Source organism: Propithecus coquereli, unplaced genomic scaffold (genome assembly GCF_000956105.1).
Source record: "Propithecus coquereli isolate 6110/MARCELLA unplaced genomic scaffold, Pcoq_1.0 Scaffold310, whole genome shotgun sequence".
Taxonomy (NCBI): Eukaryota; Metazoa; Chordata; class Mammalia; order Primates; family Indriidae; genus Propithecus; species Propithecus coquereli.
In genome coordinates, this window is record NW_012148731.1 from 1945144 (window position 1) to 1962221 (window position 17078).

Consider the following 17078-nt stretch of genomic DNA (forward strand, 5'->3'; position numbering starts at 1 on the left):
CCACTCTAACATGTCCTGCCTGCCCCGAGTGGGGGTTGGGCGGGCTTGGCCGGGATGTGGGTCAGGGTGCGGCATCTTCTCCCCAGGGACAGTCAGAGCATGCTGTGGTCCAGAAGGGGTCCCAGTCAAGAGGGCTGATGTCTGCCTTCCAGTCTAAGGGATGAGCCCAGCTGGGAATGGAAGACTCCATCACAGAGCCCCGGAATCCAGGGAGACCCCACACGAGCACCTGCCAGACAAAATATAGGGTTCCCAGTTAAGTGTGAAGTTCAGAGAAGCAAATGGATATATTATTAGGATAAGCATATCCCCAATATTACACGGGACATACTTACCCTAAAAAATTATTTCTTGTTTATTTGAAATTCAGATTGATTGGGCATTCTGTATTTTTATTTGCTGAATCTGGCAACTCCTCTAGAGTAAGAGTGTGGCTATATTTCTATAAAACTTTTTTTTAACACAGAAAACTGGTGTCAGGGCCGATTTGGTCTGCAGGCCACAGTGGGCTGACCCCTGATCTAAGAGCATGTGACACAATCCAAACCACATTGAGCAGGGAGTCCCTTCTTAGCCAGAATGGCTCGTGGCACACAGTAGGTGCCCAGCAAGGGGGCCGGTTATTAATTTACTGACAAAGGTTACATTTAAAAGATATGAAACAACCGCAGGAGTGTCCTGACTCCGTGAGACAAGCATGTGCCGGCGGCCAGGAAAGGTAAGGCCTGCTGGGTAAAGCTCACGTTCTGAAGCTCCACCCTCAGAATTTAGGTCTGGGTGTCAGCACCTCCTGGTTGTGTTTCCTTAAGACATTATTTAATCTCTGTAAGCCTCCGATTCCTCATTTGCAAACTGAAGTTAGAAATACTTATTTCATTGGGTTATGTAGGGTTTGACGGGCTGCATTACTTATATTAGTGTCAGACAGACCTGACTTTTCCTTCCCAGCTCTCAAAGATTCTTCCTCCCTCCTGCTCCTCCTCTCCCAGGTGAGCACACATTTCCCCGGAATGGAGAAAGACTCCGCTTCCTTTAACTGGCTCACAGTTTAAAGGCAAAGAATTCCTCAGTTCCTGCTGCCAGATCGCATTTGCTAAACAATCATTTTCCTAACTGGGATTCAGACAATGTAGGAAGAAACACTTGAAAACAGTTTTAATTGATGTTGAAAACGAGAAGGGGGGGAATCAGAGCATTATTAAATTTTGCTGCCATAATGACCATTGTAGAATTGGCTGGTTATTTCCCCATTAGAGCATAATGACATCTATTGTTGGCAGCTCTGTGTTTGATTATAAGATAATGACAATAATTCATTGTTTGCCACTCTTTACCTTAAGACAAGGTAACCACAAGTTTAAAGGAAGAAGTACAAGAGGTAAATTATATGTTGCTAAATATGAAACAGCACCTCACTTGTCCTGGTTTATAACAATAAAAACAACAATTTCAGATAGAACATATATTTAGTAGGTTTTCCCCCTAGGAGAGACAGAGACATTGATCATCGCATAATTACTACAAAGGAAAATCCTGCTAAATTGTTAGGTTTAGATACGGTACAAAACCATCTTCTTAAACTCCAGAAAGAAAAGGGAGTTTTTCGAACCTTTTGCTTGCTGTTTGAATGAAATCATTTCTAATCACAGGGCTGGAAGCCACCCTAAAGATCCATCCAGGCTGGGGGTTTTCAAGCACCTTTTAAAAACGGAGCACCTATTTGCAAACACAGTCATTCATGGATCAGCCGCGTGAGAAACAAATCCAGTTCTCAAACTCATCTCTCTTCCGCCAGGTGTCCTGCCGGCTCCAACTGCAGGAGGAGTTGGAATCACCTCCTGCCCTCCGAGGCTGAGTCCCTTTTGCACCAGTGCACAGGGTCGTGGGCTTGGCTCCCCGGTCTCTTCCCCACCAGCAGGCAAGTGAATCTTGTGACCCTCAGTTCAGATCTGTGACTCCTCTGGAAGACAATTTAACAGTTTCTTACAAAGCTGGACATAGTCTTACCATAGGATCCAGGAATCCCACTCCTAAGTATTCACCAAATGAACTGAAAATCTTAACTGTCCACATGAAAACCTGCACATGAATGCTTATAGCAGCTTTACTCTTCATCACCCCAAACTGGAAGCAGCCAAGATGTCCTTCAGCAAGTGAATGGATCCACCAATATGGTGCGTCCAGACAGTGGAAAACATTGAGGAAGCAAAAGAAACGAGCTCTCGAGCCAGGAAGAGACATGGAAGAAATGTAAATGCATGATACTAAGTGGAGGAAGCTGAAAGGCTATACACCAAAGGCTCCCAACTATATAACGTTCTGGAAAAAGCAAAGGTAGAGACAGTGAAAAGGTCAGTGGTTGGTGGGGTTTTGAGGGGGAAGGCAGAGGGGTTAATAAGTGAAACCTGGATTTTCAGGGCAGTGAAACTCTTCTGTATGATGCTGTAATGGTGGACACATGACATTATCCACTTGTCAAAACGGACAGAATGTACAACACCAAGAGCGAACCCCAATTCGACTACGGACTTTAGTTACTGTTAACAGTAATGTGTCAATATTGGTTCATCAGTTGTAGAAAATGTACCACATTAAGGCAAAATGTTAATATACACAGAAATTTTGGGGAGGGGAGAGAAGGGTATGTGGGAACTGTCTGTACTATCTGCTTAATTTTTCTGTAAACCTCAAACTGCTCTAAAAATGAAATCTATTAATTAAAAAAAACTCTGGTTGGGCATCTCCCTCAGATAAAAACCCACGTCCTTACCGTGGTCTCAAACCTTCCACGCTCTGGCTGAGCCATTTCCATGCTTATTTGTTCTGCTCCATCGCACTTGCCTCCCCGGCTCTCTGCCACTCCTCCTCCCTGCCTTGCCCTCAGCCTGCAGTGCACACCCCCCAGAAAAGGCCTGTCTTGCTCCCCACTCACTCAGGTCTCTGCCCGAATGCCACTCAGGCCATCCGACCGGGAGGGTGGCTCTCTGTCCCTCCTACTGTCTCTTCTCACCAGCTTTTGTTTTCTTCTTAGATGTTGTTCTGTGTTTTTCTGCTTATCTTCTGTCTCTCCCACTGCAAGTCCCCGGCTGCCTCCCCCACACCTGGCTGGGTGTCCGGCTCACAGCAAGCACTCAGTGAGCATGTGCTGAATGATGAAGGCGGAGCCGCTCCTGCCGTCCCTTCCTAGGAGGCTCCATGCTGCCTGGAACCTCCTGGGGATGTAGTTTTGGGATGTAGCCCCAAACCCTTGATCTTACACCATTTTTGATAGGGTGTGGGCTCTGTAGGACCCATGTCACCAGATGGGGCATCTTGCTTGGCACTCTCCAACTTGGGACTTTGAGGGGAAATTCCAGAGGCTACTCCAGGGCTGTGTCTTGCAAATGATCTTAATCCAAGCTTGCAACAGAAGCTTTCCTAGGTTTAAGCACACACACACACACACACACACACACACACACACACACACACACACACAGAAACCTTAAGTTTGCCGATGGTGTTCAAAGTCTCACTATATGCTGCATGTGGTTGCCAAGTGAGGACCTGCAAACGATGCGATCTATGCAGATGAAGGCTGAGGTTCTTCCGGGCCGGGGCCAGGGCTATGGGGCCTCCTGTGCTGCCTTCTCCAGCAGGAGATTCCTTCACTGACTGTGCCTAGTGGAAAATTCTCTCCATGTCTGGAAGACACCATTTTCCCAGGCCACCTACAGGGAACATTCTGGGTCTGCTCCGTCTTCCTCTTTGGCAGTGCATAGTACCAGAAGGTGTGGTCTGGAGCCAGAGTGTCTGAGTCAGCATCCCAGCTCCACACCTCATTATACATGTGGCCTTGGGCAAGTTACTCCATCTCCTGTGCCTCAGTTTCTTCATCTGTAAAATGGGGGGAGAAGGATAGCCCAGATGAAGTGATTTAGTACTTATCAAGTGGTCAGGACAGTGGTGGGTGCAAACTGGCAATGATGAGTGTCAGCAGTATCAGTCACGTGTTGAAAGTCCCCATCCCCATTAAATGTCAGCTGATCTTATCTCTTCCTCAAGACCTGCACATACACATCTCAGCGGGTTCTCAGCCTGTCCTCGGCAGCAGTCCAGTGGCTGTCCCTACAGCACTCCACATTACATCTAGGCTGAAGAAACTGAGGGTGAAGGTTGCAACGTGGGAGGGTCCAGGTCGTAGAGCAAGTCAGCATCCTTCAAGGGATAAAAAGCCACTGAGCTCTGGAGGAGATGCTGGCATCTACTTCCTCCCTGAAAACATCTCAGTGAACTCACAGGAACACCACCCAGCCCTGCAGTCACAGTGCTGCTTCCTCACTGTTCTGCAGGTTGTTGATTCCTTTGAGACTTAAGGTGGGTGGCCATGAAACCCCACCTCTCAGAGCTCCAGCGCAAGCTCCAGCCAAGGGCCCCACCAATTTAATCAGTCTATCAATCACCAATTTAATACTCAGGCCACGCATCCCAGTGGCTGCTCCCAGCCAAGGACTGAACAGTGAGGGACCCTTCCTGGAAAACCCAGGACTGTTCTGCCCAGCAATTTTGCCCGCAGACTGTTCAAGGTCCTGCTGAATTTCCTTAAACAGCACTGCAGACTAAGACACTACTGCCTAACCTTTCCTTCCCTTTCTCCTTCACACTGGTCAGACCTACATCACAGCCTGGTGGCTCTCCCAGGCTCTCCTGGGTCCCTCTCCACACCACCCCCCCACCAGGCGTTTCCTGTAATAAATCTGTTGCATGTCGAATCCTGTCTGGGCATCTGCATCCCAAAAGACTTGGAGTGACATCCATGAGATACAACCTCGTTCCAGTAAGGTGCGCCTGTACACAGTCAACCTGAACTCACGGGCTTTCAAACATCCAAACTACATCCTCCATACATCTTCATTTAAAAATACCTGTATTCATTCAAAGCATGTAGCAGAAGGAATTATCTGCGTCGACCGAAAAGGCCAGTTTGCTTATTCAGTCAACAAACGTTTGCTAGTTGTCTGTTTTCTGCTCAGTGCAGTGGCAGGAAGAAAAGCACACAGCTGCTGCTGTTGAAAAGCCCCCATGCAGGTGGGGAAAACAGGAGACAGAGAGATAAAGCGATGCGAATAATTTTGTTGCAGCACAGTAGGACAAGGGTGGAGAAGAAAGACCTCGAGTCAGATCTTGAAGCAGAAGTAGTTTGCAAGGGAAGAGAGGAGAATGTGCCTCCTTGCGTGGGGAACAGCATCAGTTTCTCGAGCCCAGGTCTACAAAAGTACACGGCTTGAGGCTGATGCAGCTTGGCACAGCAGTGAGGCTGCCTGGTTCTGAATTCTGTGTCCACTACTCACTAGCTGTGTGGACTTGCACATGCCTCTAAGCCCTCATGCTGGATCACTGCCCTGGACAAATAGTGGGTAGCAATGCCTCATGGTGCTGTTGGGAAGATTGAAATAGTTGGGAAGTGCAAAGCTACTTAGAAAGGTAAATAGGATGCACTGTTAGACATTATCCATCATTCCAGCCAGCGTGTCAGAAGTGTCAGGCAATGAGGTTTGAAAGGTGATCGGATTTCACTTAACACTGTGGGTATTTTCTCCGTAGACAGTGACTCTGCAGTTTCTGGACCTTATGCGCTTACTAAGAGTTGGGCAGGCATCATCTTTGAATTTCATACCCAAAGCACAGGAGGCACCAAAATACTCCAAGTCTGTCTTAGGAAAGGGCATAAACATAGAAATCAGCCTCCCAGAGGAATCTCAGAACCATCTGGCTCTCCCTCCCACCCGAAGCAGGAAAGCCCTTCGCAGCATCCCAGAGCGACGGCCCTCCGGCTCCTGCCAGCACACTCCCAGGAGCGAGGTCCTCGCTCCCGCACGCGGCAGCGCGCTCGGGTGCACCCGACTGCTAGAAAGTTTGTCCCGACATTGAGCTGAGTCTGTCCCCCTGGAACTTCTACCGCTGCTCCTGGTTTTCCATCTGGAATTCCGGAGAACATGTCAGCTCTCTCACCCCCACAAAAGAAAAAAAGAAAAAAGGTTTGAAATACGTTGGCTGTTTTTGAATCCTTTTTTTCAAAGTAATCGTGTGGGTTCTTCTATTCGCTTTCCCCAGGACCTGGTCTCCAAGCCCCGCATCCCCTCGGACACCTGCCTTCTTGGAGCTGGACCGGCTTGAAGTCGGGTGCGGAGGCTTGCCCTGTCTCTGGGATGTGGAGGAAGCCACTGCCACAATTTAAACCTGCTATTGGGAGTTGGGGGGGGGGTTCTACTTCCTCTTCTGGAATTTCTTCCCAAGTGGAGGGAACTCCACTAGTGTAGTACTATACTAGCCTCTCTGTCCCTTCACTTTCTCTTTTCTGGTGAAGGCGGAGTAAACTATTTGGGAATTTTGGAAGGAATGCCCTGGGATGCTTGACTCAGATCTCTCCCTCTTTCCCCCACAGGAAGCCTCCTGCCTAAAGACTGTGAGTTCTGCTTCCTCCTCGTAAATTAGGTTCCCCACAAAAGGGTGTTGCAGTAATTCCATTCCGGGAGACAAGCACTGGGAAGGCCGTGTACCCACAGAGAAGCCTCTCTCTCCACGAGCGCCTTGATGTGTAACCAAGGTGTCATTGTGGCTTCCATCGCTACCTTGGGTTGGCTTCTCAATGGGTTTCTTTCAGAATCACATTGGGGGAAGAGGTGGTCTTTATTATGTCCCCCTTAGGGCCCCCAAACTTGCGTGTGATCTTTCAGTGGGAACCTTGATATTCCTGCCATCCAGCACTTCTCGTTATACATCCATTCTCAGACTATGTATAGCTGTAGATATGCAGATCTCAAAAGATAGATGGTGTCTTTAGATTGCATAAAACATTCTGAAAGAGCTACGTAATTGTCTTCATTTTAACAGTTTCCTTTTCAAACTTACCAGCAGTGGTTTCATGAATGTCTAATCTAGACAAGCCTTGATGAATTGGCCTGAACAAAATCGTCTCGTAATCCAATTCAGCCATGGTTAGATCGCCACCACTTTAGCCTTATCTCATAGAGACCCGTGACCTTTAAAATAATCACATTGTCCTCTCGGTGCATCTTTAAATTCTTCTCTAATAGAGAGGGACATCCAAGCCCCAGGACTGAGGGGCTCCTTCCTTAAAGAGATCTAAAACTTCCCCACCATCTCCCTTGTCCAACTGGCTTCAGTGATGTTTTTCCTGGGTGGTACTTTGTCAGAAAAAAGTAGAAGTTGAAAAATTTGCCAGAAAATTTGCATGCATATCCAAGCTAAATATTCTAGCTTTTATTTCTCATTTTGAAAGTGTAAAATCTGAGTTGTAGGTGTTCTTACTACATTAATGCAAAAGTCCTTTTTGTTAACAATCGTTTTGAAATTATAATAGTTCACCTACCCTAAAAACGCCAAATAAATATTTATTTTTTAACTTCCCTTTTGAAAATGTGTATGAAATATCTTCATAACTTAAAAAGTAATTTTTTTTTCCTGTATAACTCCTCATTTAGAAAATCTAAGTGTCAGGCTCCCTTCACCCCCAGCAATTTCTTAATCAAATATTTTGACATCTAGGACCGGTTAGAGAAATATACATTAAAAGAACTATTCTTCTTTTATAGGAAAAAAAGCGCTTAAACCTGTCTAAATGATACACATTCAGAGACAAACATTTCGATTCTGGAAATACTTGCTGTGGTTCAGAGTGCTCACATCGTTTCTATACCTGTCTGTTTGGGCATCCGGAAGGTTCTCTTTACTGCCTCATCTGCCCCGCAACTCCTGTGCAGAGTCTGGGCCACTGTTTTTCTGGAACCGCCACCTATTCCTAACGGAAACTTAGCAACCTCCTGGGACCCTCAAATTCCCAACTCTGCCTTCATTTTTCCTCTCTCAGCTGAAACCGAAGGGAATCACTTGGGAAGCAAGTTGACATAATTACTACTATTAATAATTACTTTAACTGATTCATTGTGGGAAACTTTACATTCCATACTAGCCTGACATACAGAACCTTCCCAAAGTATTGATCGCCCGGCCCCCGTCCACCTCTCCAATGTCATCGGTTAGCGTCCAGTGGCACGGCCGAGTTCCAGCTACCTTCGACCACTCATGTCCTTTTGCCTGATTTCTCATTACCTACTTATTCACCTGTTTAATTCTTCCTTATTTCTTGAGACTCACTGTAGCTTCCACTTTATAGAAATCCTTTCCAAATATCCACGGGACAGACCAGATGCTTCTCTTCTCTACCAGACACTGAATGTCACTCTCCAGTTGCTATTTCACAAAAGAGGAAGTTGAGTCAGAATGAGAATAAATTGACTTCCTGGGGGCTGGCAAATTTCATATTTGAGATTCAATACCAGATTTTCTGACTCAAAGTCTAGCATTGTTCCTTTCATACCACATTCTTCACATCATTTCTAAAATGAGACTGATTTTACAGGATGGGGAAAAAGGGCCCATAAATGAGGACTGCAAAAAGCCCATCTTACCAGCAGCAAATTGCTGTGAATGGAAGTCGTGTTACCGTGAATGCCTGAGAAGGGAGAAGCCGAGATCTCCTGCCTCTGAGGTCTGTGTCATCAGCCAAATGCCCCTTCCGAGTTACCTCATTTGTGATTAACCTGTGTTATTAATATTATGTACCTCTCAGGCTGATATTTGCTATAAAGCCATGTGTCGGAGTCCCTGGCATACAGTAGATGCTCATTGAAGGACTGTTTCTTTGTTTATAGGAACTCAAAGGAACAAAGTAACAGGGACTAGTGTGAGACAGAGTGAGGGAAGTCTTTATGAATACCCTTTTTTCATTCCTTCTCATTTATTAATGAAAAGAAATATAAAGTCTGCAAAACAACAACAAACAAGTATTTTTACAATGTTCTAAAATCCGATTACAATAAACGAGACCAGCTGGAGTATTTTAATGGAAGTGCTTCATAATAGGAAGCACTTTACAAATGCAACACATTATATCAGTCCGTAACTGTTATCCTTTCACTCGGCGCAGCTCTTCCTAGTGGCTCCTCTAGGGCGGCTGTGGCCCGGGAATTGGGATACGGAAATGCACTTCCTAGACACAGGTCCTGCCTTCAAAGAGCAACGGGTAGTGGAAGAGATGGCAGGGAGTGAGTCACAGCGGGTTGTGGTATGATAATGAATATCAGTTAATATTGACCGATCCCTTAATAGTAATTAGTTAATATTAATATCTGTGCAGGGAGGGCAGAGGAGGGTGCAAGCAACTGGCAAAGGGCAGTAAGGGCAAAAAAAAAAAAAAACAGTAATCGTTCCGTTCCCTGGAGCTGAGTCCTGAGGAATCTGTTGAAATTCTTCAGCGTAAGTCAGAAGATTGCTGCAGGCCGAAGGGGCAGCCCAAGCTAAAGAGGCACAGCACGGGTTCAAGGAATCATGCAAGTTGTCCTGGCGATGGTTAGTGTGTGATGAGCAGGGCAAGATTCTGCGAGGAAGCTGCCAGCAGGCAAGTGTGATGTGTAGGGTGGGTCGCAATGAGGAGTTTGCAGTCTATCCTACAAATGTTAATCATCAGAGAGGAAGTGAATCCTTAGCCCCTTCCCAACACGGGCCTCCTTCCTCCCCCCAGGTTTCCTCCCCCGCCTGCGCCTGCGTGGAGTCGGACCATCACTGGCTTCTTCCCAGCCTGCAGCTGCACCGAGGGGAGCTCCCAAGAACGGGGCCACCAGTCAACTCCAGGTGGGGGGGTCGCGAGGGGAAGAGGAGAGGGCCTCGCCTCTCAAAACCTGTTTAAGACAACATGAGAAACCACTCACGTACTTTCAAATAGGTGAAATTTCTCTTTCAGCTTTATTTACCTGAGAATGAATTTCAGTTTGAAGAGGCCTTTATGTCGTTGGAGGCAAAGTACCAAAGATATAAGCAATTTTCAACAAGAGTACTACACATTTGTCTTTATAACAATTTGTGTGTAACAGCTTTTATGCAAATGACACTAAAGTGGCACCTTTTTTTCTAAATTGGACATTTTTATGGTTATAATTTTCTTCTGTAATAACAGCAAAAAAAAAAAAAAAATGGCTGTCCCAGTGGAGTTGAACATTTCATCTCTGAGCACTGCCTTGTGAAGTTGGAATGACAAGTTTCTTTCATTTGCGCCAAGAATGACAAAAAAGTGTTCTTTGTCTTCCTTGTCTTAGTTTTCAGAGGCAGTTAAACTTCAGATGCCATCGTCCCCCCTCAGCCACCCTGAGCAATCAGAACGGTCTCATAAAACCCCCAAACAGCTTCAAGACACCAAAAATATAGCCTGCACTTTCTCCTTCCAAGCTGAGCGGCATAAATTATTTGGTTGAATTTCAGTTTCAACACGTTGTTGGGTCTTTTGCATTCATACCCACTTTTCCCCAAGTCAGACAGGTGACTTTTATAGACAATGGGGTTTAATTGACTACAATACAATGGAATTTATATACAGTATTCCAGGCAACAATCCCGAGATAGTCATAGAATAATCCACGTTTTTGTTGCTTAATCGACCGAAAATTTTTGCAGAGACAACAGAAGACGGCTTGCGTTTCACACAATGACTTAAATATATCCAAGGACTTAGCTAGACAATATGTATAATTTGTGGCAGTGGAGGCCTTTGGGACGGGCAAAACTGGAAGGTCGTAGCGAGTATGGATGGGAGCAGTAGAGACAGGTGCTGGAAAGAACTAGAAAGAACAAAGGCTTGTACCCTGAGTAACCTTGGGAGAGCTCCTCTGTCTCTCTGTGCTTTATTCCCCAACAGCAAGAAAATATTCTTTCCTGGCAGTTTTTACCCCCTTCTTCTAAAGTCAGTAGTTAAAAGGGGTTGTTTTAATATAGTCAGAGAAACGTGCTACAATATCGGCTCCAGATTTTGGGAGTTTGGAGACAGCAAGAGAAGAGTAAATGGAGAGGCAAGAGACAAAACCGTGTCTATCATATGGTGATGATGTGATACGCACATGGAGGAAAGAGACTGGAATATGGCTGCATGCCATCTAGACTCGAATCCAAGAATTTAGAACTTTCTAGGTATTCAACACTTAGGAGGTAACCTGTCCTTTCTAAACTTTCATCTACCTGTATCTTCATTCATTCAGGCTGCTGTAACAAAATGCCTTAGACTGAGTCATTTATAAATGACAGATATTTATTGCTCTCAGTTCTGGAGTCTGGGAAGTCTAAGACCAAGGTGCCGACAGGTTCAGTGTCCAGTGAGGACCCGTTACCCATACGTGGTGCCTTCCATGTGTCCTCACATGGCAGAAGGGGCAAAGATGGTCCATCAAACCACTTTTATAAGGGCAGGAATCCCATCCATGAGGCCGGCCCTCCTGACCTCATAACCCCCTAAAGGCCCCACCCTAATCCTATCACACCGGAGACCAAGTTTTGGCATATAAATTTTCGAGAGACACAGACATTCAGACCAAAGCAACCCTTTTGAAAAACAGGGTCAGCAATACCTATCTCCTGAGGTTCTCGTGAAGATTAAATGAGGTCATGAGTACGAAACATGCTGACAGCTATAAATTGATGTGCACATTGTTATTGAAACGATGACTATCATATCTTTTCTTTTCACTATTAGACTAAGATTACAAGGTCACCCAGAAGCCGCCTCCTGTGTTGTTAATACCACCCAACCAAAAGTGTTGTAATTTCTGGCTTGAAAAGTCACACCTCTGTTGTGTCACCAATAAAAATGCAGTGCGTGTTCCTTGGCTTCCTTCCTGGGTTCCACAGTCTTTTCATTCATCCAGCAACCCTTACAGTACTCTGTCACGCTCCACTCTTGACAGGCACTGGAGATCCCCGATTTTTCCCAGTTTTAGTAAGTACAGGGTTTTGATAAGAAGGATGTACCTGGAAGCCACCTTTCTCTCTCTCCCATGGAGGGTTGTGTCTTTGCTGGTGGCACATTGGGTGATTTCTACTTTCCTCCTTAACCCTTTGTGAAATATATGAACACTTTTTTTTTTTTTACAAAAAACACATATTATTCATAAAATGAAAAAGCTATTTTCACTGTGAAATGAAAAAAATTCGGAGCAAAAATAGTTCAAAAGGGAAGTTGGTCATTCTTGATACACAGATTTTGAAATAGAGAGGTTTGAAATGTGTGAGTTAATATAGTACAGATATCTACCTACCTACCTATAGACAGATGGATAGATAGATATGTGTGTGTCTAGCAGCTGGATTTGTACATGCAAATGTCTATTGTGTGCATGCATAAGCTATGTGTTTATACATACGTGTCCACACATATCAACACAGAGGCATTTCGTGAAAGGGTATTTCTTTAGCTCCAGCTACTCAGTGGGATTCCTGTGCTAAGACTCCTCTCTCCTGGCCACCCCACCTGTCCTGGGGTGAGGTGTCTTGATGTTCTCATTTTGGCTTCCCTTGCTCAGCTGCCCTTGACTCCCCACATTGCAGTGCACAGGGTGGGCGGGCAGCCCTGGCTCAGGGCCCTACCTCTGACCACCCTGCTTCCCACTCCAGCCTGCAAGTCCTTCCAGGCCTGTCCTTCCAGGCAGCGCAGAAGAGGGGGAGCACGCTCCCTAGGCTTCCCCTTTCTACTCTGCCACTTGCCGATTCGATTCGTTCAGTTGTTTATCTTTTGTGGACTTTGGTCTCCTTGTCGGAGAAATAGGGAAAATCAGGATAATATCAGAGACTGCTGGGGGAATGAATGAAAGTCCCTCGCACATGCTGGTCATTTCATAACCATCACTTCCTTTTTTTCTGATTTGATGCCTGGGAAGAAGGATGGTGACATTTAAACCACCTGTCAGCTCATTAATAGGAATGAAGCTTTTCCCAGGTGGAGTAATCTTGAAGACACTGCAGTTACTATCCTTCACCCACTGGACAGATGAGGAGATTGAATATCGAAGTGAGAGGTGCCTAGGTGCTGGTGACACGGGCCAGACTGTGGTCCAGCCAGCGGAAGATGTTCTGGGGAAATCCAGCCTGGAGTAGAGTCCCACAGACCGCGGTGTGTCCACAGCATCGCTTCACCTTGCACTCTTGCAAGCAGAGATGCTTGGGGACCAGCGTGCACACATCAGCATATCTATACATCCTTACAAAACCAAATACTGAAGCATGTCATCATCCTAGGATTGCTGCACAAGACAAAGCACTTTGCGTGGATCCTTTGCAAGCTTTCTTTTGCAGTGGTAGAAACTCATTAAAATCTCATGAAATCCTTCTACATAAAATGTGAAGCAATACGAGCTGCCACCCTAAAAGTTAATATGTGTGTGTTCAAGGGTAGGGGCTGTGACGGGGAGCGGGGGCACATGTATTTGAAGCAGCTCATCATTGGATCCAGCTGTCGAAGGACAGGGGAATTCCTTAGCATATTTTAATTACCGTCTGGCTGCCCCTGTAAATAAACGAGCCAGTGGCTAGAGCTGGGAGCAGGCTGGGGACCGAAGCAGAGGCGTGGAGTCCCAGTGGTACCTGTACTTGCAGCAGGGCTGAACTCGGGCATGATTGTTGCCGTGAGAAGAAAGGCTGCTGGCCTACCTGGGATTAATGAGTGCCCAGGGAATGGGGGATGGCTCTAGGCTGGAGCCGGGGTCATTAAATTCCGCTGGTCATTAATCCCCTGGAAATGCCCAGGGCTGAGGTCATTATTCTTAGGAGATAAAAAATTCAGGACCAAACAGCACGCGAGCATGAATACCGTGCATTTCTCAGATTGGTGGTGTGTTTCTCACGTTGTTGGCAGAGTCCAATTCCCAGGAAAACAAATCGCCTTTTCACATATCCACTATGCACGCATTGATCACCTCAACTTTAAATGTGAATTTAACTGGCACTTTTGGTGTGTACCTACTGCGTGTCAGGAGCAGATGTAAGTTTGATTTCCTTTAGACTTCCAGAAGATAAAGGTCATACCCCTGAGTTTAATGATGAGGAAATTGAAGGTCAGAGAGTGTAAGTGACTTGGGCAAAGTCACGCAGGTGCACAGCACATCAGCCAGAGTCCACAGCTGGCTCTCTGGGCTCTAAGCTTGGTGCCTCTTCCGTATATCGCAGCTGCCTGCCCAGTGGTGCAAATTGTTTGAGCGGCATATCAGAGCTCCAGAGTCTTCTCGTCTTTAAACCCCTTCAGCTAGTTTTCCTTTTTGTAATTTTTTTCACTCCCTCCTATAAGTCAGAAAAGAGTCTCAATTCCAGTTTACATTTGCCGTAATGCCTGACGCTGTTGGTAGGAACAGCCTGTGGGAACAAGCCATCCTGTCGTAGGGCAGATTAAACTTTAAAATCTGTCCTAAATTGCTGTGAGCTAACTAGGGAAACAGGCTGTGTGATTATCTGACTAAAATCATCTTGGGCTGACAGCAAGTGGGACTCTACAGGCAACTTTACTTCTGTGTGCCTCAGTTTCTTTATCTGTAAAATGGGACTAATAACTGTGCCACCTTATGGGATCGCTAGGGGATAGATGATAGATGATAGTATTTGTAAAGCACTAAGAACAGTGTTTAACTCAGAGTAGGCAGATGTGTTTGTAAAAGAAAAAAAAAGTAAAATAAGGTAAGATCCATTGAAACAAAATCAAGTCAAAAATGATAAAGTAGCATAAAATAAAATTATAGAATAAAATGCATTAATAAGGCTGAGAAATAAGGCACTGTTATAAGGCGTATATGTTCTTCTAACCACTCTAGTGAGTCGGAATGCATAAACTGTTTTAGGCATTTATTGGTCTTTAATATAACTTTGAAATGGCTTCTAACTTCAACGGTTGGATTGATAGCCACTTGCTGCATTCTGCCAGCGACTCTAAGACACCAGCAGAGCCAGTCTTGTTTGCTGCTACTCCTTCAGATGTTTTGCCGCAGCCTCATGAGCTCTTTTGCATGCAAAAGAGAAAACAGCACCAACACTTTTAATCCCAACTATGTGCTTGGAAGTTTATATGAAAACAACTCTGCAAGTGAGGATGTTTTATCTTTATTCTACAAGGCTTTGAGGGTTAATAAAACCTGGCTCCAGTCACCCCGCAGAAAGGGCAGGCTGGGCTGTGAACCCAGTCAAGCAACCTCAAAAGCTTTGGCTTGTCTCACACCAACAGACAAACATTTGTAGAGCCATTTAATGCATCAGTTGCGTCTCTGCTGTTATTTCTAATAATATACTTCTTATTATATTTATTTATCTGGAAGTATTATAATAACAGTGGCAAGCAAAAGACTTAAGAATTAAAAATTGAGCTATGGTCCCTTCTATGCAACAAATTGTCTGTTTTCTTGGTCTGCATTCCTTCCCCGTGCCTTCCTATACACACGCAGCACTTTTCCATAGTAATAATCATAGCAAAGACCCAAGTTTAAGCAGCTTTTTCTGCTTAATATTAATTCAAGGTGAATAATTTGAAGGACTTGACTCATTTTGATCCCTTTGCCCTGGTATGTTTGTTAGAAAAAAAATCCAGACCACTAGTTACTCTATTTGTTTGGCCATAATTGAATAGTGTTCAGCTTCAGATAATTACCAACTTATGTAATTTTACCAATTTACCAGTGTACATAATTTTAAAAATTGCATCAAGAGAAGGAATAAGTCTTCTGGAGCAATGGTAAGCCTGTCCACTGTAATAGAACACTGCAGTGTCTGTTATGAAACCACAGACTTCCAGACACTTCAGAGGTGACTAGGCTGGATTTTTCAACATACTTGATGATCAACAACAGATGTGTTTACATTATTTGGGAAATGCCTTTTATTCACTATGTGAATTAAGGTGCCGTAGGCCCAGAAGTTCTGCCATGAAGTTTACTGTATGGGACACCTAGAACTTGTATCTCTGTCTAAGATGCAAAGTGACATCATTCGTTCATTCATTTATTCAATATATGTTTATTGAATACCTTTGTTTTTAAGGCACCGGGTTAGGACAATGCTTTGCAAACTATAAGGTGCATATGAGCATCCAGGGATAGTGTTAAAATGCAGACTCTGTTTTGGTAGGGTGGGGGCTAAGATAGGCAACATTCCTAACCAGCTCCCGGGTGAGGCTGATAGTGCTGGTCAATGGGCTACACCATGCAGTGCTGGAAGTGCAGCCAGGAACCCACATGCCAGCCCGGGAGACGGAGAAGAAGCGAGTAAGCAAAGGCCGCAGGAAATCTTTTCAAAAAGTGAGAAATAGTATGAAAAAATAGAATTTGGACATGGGGATGCTGGCTACCTAGGATGCTCAGGGAAGGCTTCTGTCTGGGAAGAGGGGACAATTGAGCTGAAACCTCAACACGGGGGACTCAGGAAGATGAGCATTCCAAGCAGAGGGAACAGCAAATGCAAAGGCCCCGAGGTAGAAGAAAATGGGTTGTGCTTGAGGAACAAAGAAATCCAGTGTGGACAGAGTAAGTGAGGAAAGGAGCAGTGTGAAATAAGATCAGGGACATAGGGGAGGGCCAGGGTGCATCAGGCTGTGTAGACCACAGTAAGGACTTTGGGCGTTAGTCCATCCACATTGGGAAACCATGAGATGGCTTAAGTAGGGCAATGGTGTAGCTGGAATGATTTTTTCATTTTCAAGGAGCTCTTTAGCTGCTGTGTGGAGGGCGGATTCTGAAGAGGCAGAAGGGAAGCTGTACGCCAATGAGGGGTCTGGAGCTGGAGTCCAGGAGAGAGATGATGGGGTTTGGACAGGGTTGGTAGCAGCAGAGATGAAGAGCAGCGGCTGGACTGGGAATATATTCTGCAGGCAGGACCAACAGGCTCACCATTCTTCTATGGTGAGCAGGGCAACAAGTCAGCCCTGCTCTAGGTGCTGCCTACTGATACCAACCTGGCTCCAGGAAGACTCGCAACACCCCCGAGGGAGGGAAGCAAGTGATCACTGCTATAACTCCAGGGCCACGTGCTCCCCCAGAGGGTGCTCCAGGAGGGCGAAGGAGAGGCTGTGTTCCCAGGCTGGGGCCAGCTCCTGTGCTAACCTTGGCAATGTGAATCCCTTCTCTGGGCCTCACCCTTTTTTTTTTCTTTTTTTTTGCACAGTCTTTATTTTGCAGAGTTCATGTCTGCAAAATAAAGATGTGAAACAAAGGACAGTTAGATCCCGG

At 45.4% G+C, this 17078-nt stretch overlaps 1 long non-coding RNA gene across 1 annotated transcript in view; it reads left to right on the forward strand.

Annotated features, from left to right (window-relative positions):
• Positions 1 to 945: 945 nt before the first annotated feature.
• Positions 946 to 17078, forward strand: part of LOC105814968 — a 42748-nt gene continuing 26615 nt past the window's right edge. Inside the window, exon 1 of the long non-coding RNA XR_001137718.1 lies at positions 946 to 989. This is a non-coding gene — a long non-coding RNA (uncharacterized LOC105814968). The remainder of the gene's footprint in view (positions 990 to 17078) is intronic.